This window comes from Mandrillus leucophaeus, unplaced genomic scaffold (assembly GCF_000951045.1).
Source record: "Mandrillus leucophaeus isolate KB7577 unplaced genomic scaffold, Mleu.le_1.0 Scaffold795, whole genome shotgun sequence".
Taxonomy (NCBI): domain Eukaryota; kingdom Metazoa; phylum Chordata; class Mammalia; order Primates; family Cercopithecidae; genus Mandrillus; species Mandrillus leucophaeus.
Window position 1 is genome coordinate 603287 of NW_012108641.1, and position 4206 is coordinate 607492.

The window sequence follows — 4206 nt, forward strand, 5'->3', positions numbered from 1 at the left end:
AAAAAGGAAACAAAGAAATGGTTATGATGATACATTTTGTTACATGTTTTTGTTTTGTTTTTTTCCTTTTCTTTTGAGACAGGGTCTCTGTCACCCAGGCTGGAGTGCAGTGGGGTGATCGTGGTTCCCTGTAGCCTCGACCTCCTAGACTCAGGTGATCCTCCCACCCTGGTCTCCCGAATAGCTGGGACTACAGGAAGGCATCACCACATCCTGCTAATTTTTTGTATTTTCTGTAGAGACGGGTTTTTGCCATGTTGCCTAGGTTGCTCAAGAAATCTGCCCATCTTGGCCTCCCAAGGTGCTGGGGTATTATAGACGTGAGCCACCGTGCTTAACTTGCTATGTGTTTTTTACCATACAAAAACTAAACTTAAAAAAAAAAAAAAAAAAGGAAGTGAGAAAATGATTTTTTTCTAGGAGATTTTTTAAGATGAAGAAATTAAGTTTTCCAATTGAGTGAACTCACAGGGTAACAGAAAATAGATGAATAAAGACCCATGCTTAGTGTCTTAGTTGGCTAGGGCTGCCATAACACAAAGCTACAGCCTGGATGTCTTAAGGAATATAAATTTACTTCTGACAGTTCTGAAGGCTGGAAGTACAGGATTAAGGTGTCAGCAGGTTCAGTTGCTCCCGAGGCCTCTCTAATTGGCTTGCAGATTGCCATTTTCTCACTGTGTCCTCACACGGCACAAGGCCATTCCTCTATCCCCATACACTCTGGGTGTCTCTTCCTTTTTCTTCTTTCTTTCTTTCTTTCTTTCTTTTTTTGTGAGAGAAAGTCTGATTCTGTTGCTCAGGCTGGAGTGCCGTGGTGCTATCTCAGCTCACTGCAACCTCCACCTCCCAGACTCAAACCATTCTCCCACCTCAGCCTCCCTAGTAGCTGGGACTACATGCACGCACCACCGTGCCCGGCTAATTTTTGTATTTTTTTGTAGAGACAGGGTTTCGCCATGTTGCCCAGGCTGGTCTCGAACTCACGAGCTCAAGTGATCCACCTGCCTTGGCCTCCCAAAGTGCTGGGATTACAGGTGTGAGTCACTGCACACAGGTTTTTCTTCTTCTTATAAGGACATAGGTCCTGTTGGATTAGGATTCCATCCTTATGATCTCTTTAACTTTATTTATTTATTTATTTATTTATTTATTTATTTATTTATTTTTGAGACAGAGTCTCACTTTGTCACCTAGGCGGGAGTGCAGTGGTGCGATCTCAGCTCACTGCAACCTCTGCCTCCCAGGATCAAGTGATTCTCCTACTTCTGCCTCCCGAGTAGCTGGGATTACTGCCCGGCTAATTTTTGTATTTTTTTGTAGAGACAGGGTTTCGCCATGTTGCCCAGGCTGGTCTCGAACTCACGAGCTCAAGTGATCCACCTGCCTTGGCCTCCCAAAGTGCTGGGATTACAGGTGTGAGTCACTGCACACAGGTTTTTCTTCTTCTTATAAGGACATAGGTCCTGTTGGATTAGGATTCCATCCTTATGATCTCTTTAACTTTATTTATTTATTTATTTATTTATTTATTTATTTATTTATTTTTGAGACAGAGTCTCACTTTGTCACCTAGGCGGGAGTGCAGTGGTGCGATCTCAGCTCACTGCAACCTCTGCCTCCCAGGATCAAGTGATTCTCCTACTTCTGCCTCCCGAGTAGCTGGGATTACAGGCACCCGCCACCATGCCTGGCTAGTTTTTGTATTTTTTAGTAAGAGACAGGGTTTCACCATGTTGGCCAGGCTGGTCTCAAACTCTTGACCTCATGTAATCCACACGCCTTGACCTCCCAAAGTGCTGGGATTACAGGCATGAGCCACCACGCCCGGCCCTCTTTTAACTTTAATTACTGGTTTTTGCTTTTTTTTTTTTGAGATGGAGTTTTGCTCTTGTTGCCCAGGCTATAGTGCAATGGTATGATCTCGGTTCACCGCAACCTCTGCCTCCCAGGTTCAAGTGATTCTCTTGCCTCAGCCTCCTGAGTAGCTGATATTACAGGCGTGCCACCATGCCCGGCTAATTTTATATTTTTAGTATTTTGTATTTTAGTTTCTCCATATTGGTCAGGCTTGTCTCGAACTCCCGACCTCAGGTGACCCACCTGCCTTGGCCTCCCAAAGTGCTGGGATTACAGGCGTGAGCTACCATGCCCAGCTGCTTTTTGTTTTTGCTTTTTTTTGAGACAGGGTCTCCCTCTGTCACCCAGGGTGGAGTGCAGAGGTATGATCATAGCTCACTGTAGCCTGGAACTCCTTGGCTCAAGCGATTCTCCCACCTCAGCCTCCCTAGTAACTAGGAATATCAGCATGTGCCACTGTGCCCAGTTAATTTATTTCTTTTTTAAAAAATTTAATTAATTTTTTAGAAATGAGATCTCACTCTGTTGCCCAAGCTGGTCTCCAACTTCTGGCCTCAAGCAATCCTCCCATCTTGGCCTCCGAAAGTGCTGGGATTGCAGGCACGAGCCAATTTTAATTTTTTTTTGTAGAGATAGAGTCTCACTTTGTTGCCCAGGCTGGTCTCGAACTCCTGGCGTTAAGTGATCCTTCTGCCTTGGCCTCCCAAAATGTTGGGATTACAAACAGGAACTATTGTGCCTGGCCTTAATTACCTCTTTAAAGATCATATAGCCAAATTCAGTTGACCCTTGAACAACACCAGTTTGAATTTCAAGGATCTTTTTATAGGTGAATTTTCTTCCATCTCTGCCATCCCTGAGATAGCAAGAACAACTCCTCCTCTTGTTCCTCCTCAGTCTATTCAACGTGCAGATGATAAGGATGAAGACCTTTATAATGATCCACTTTCACTTAGTGAATAGTAAATAGATTTTCTCTTCTTTATGACTATCTTAACCTTTTCTGTTCTCTAGCTTAATTTTTTTTTTTTTTTTTTTTGAGACAGAGTCTTGCTCTGTTGCCCAGGCTGGAGTACTGTGGTGTGATCATAGTTCAATGCAGCCCCGAACTCTTGGACTCAAGGGATCCCCTGACTCCAGCCTCCTGAGTAGCTGGGATTACAGGCATGAGCTGCTGCCCCTGGCCTCACCTCTGATTTTCAATGTGTGAATTATCATATATGTGAAAGACTTGCTGGACTGTACAGCGTTCTCCCCAAATCTCCTCTATTGCCCCTTGCCTTTTTGTTTTTGTTTATCTGTGTTTTTTTGGAGATGCAGTTTCACTCTTGTTACCTATGCTGGAGTGCGATGGGGTAATTTTGGCTCACTGAAACCTCCGCCTTCCGGGTTCAAATGATCTCTTGCCTCAGTCTCCCAAGTAACTGGGATGACAGGCGCCTGCCACCACACCCGGCTAATTTTTTGTATTTTTAGTAGAGACAGGGTTTCACCACATTGGCCAGGCTGGTCTCGAACTCCTGGCCTCAAGTGATCTCCCCACCTTGGCCACCCAAAGTGCTGGGATTACAGGCATGAGCCACCATGCCGGGCTGTCTTTTTTAAGAGGCCTGGTCTCACTATGTTGCCCAGGTTGGACTCAAACTCCTGGGCTCAAGCAACCCTCCTGCTTCAGCCTCTCCAGTACCTGGGACTATAGGTGTGTGCCGCCGCGCCTAGCTTCGCTCTCTTTTTATTCCTAGGGCCATCTGACCTTTGGGAAATTTAAACTTACTTTATTTATTTATTTGTTTTTGAGATGAAGTCTTGCTCTGTTGCCAGGCTGGAGTGCAGTGGCGAGATCTTGGCTCACTGCAACCTCTGCCTCCCAGGTTCAAGCGGTTTTCCTGCCTCAGCCTCCTGAGCAGGTAGGAATACAGGCGCGTGCCATGACCCCTGGCTACTTCTTGTATTTTTAGTAGAGACGGAGTTTCACCATGTTGGTCAGGATGGTCTCGATTTCTTGACCTCGCGATCCACCCGCCTTGGCGTCCCAAAGTGCTGGGATTACAGGCGTCAGCCACCGCTCCCGGCCGGAAAATGTAAACTTATTGTAACACCTAGAGCTTCACAGAATAAAACAAGCACATTATGTGATTTAAGAAGTCACAAAATTTTATTATGAGGCAAAATCTTCCTTTTTTCTTTTTTTAATACACATAGAGTCATGCTATGTTGCCCAGGCTGGTCTTGAATTCCAGGCCTTAAGCAATCAGCCCACCTCATCCTCCCAAAGTGCGGGGATTACAAGCATGAGCCACGGTGCCTGACTGTCTCGCTAGCCCCCTTTTTTTTTTTTTTTTTTTT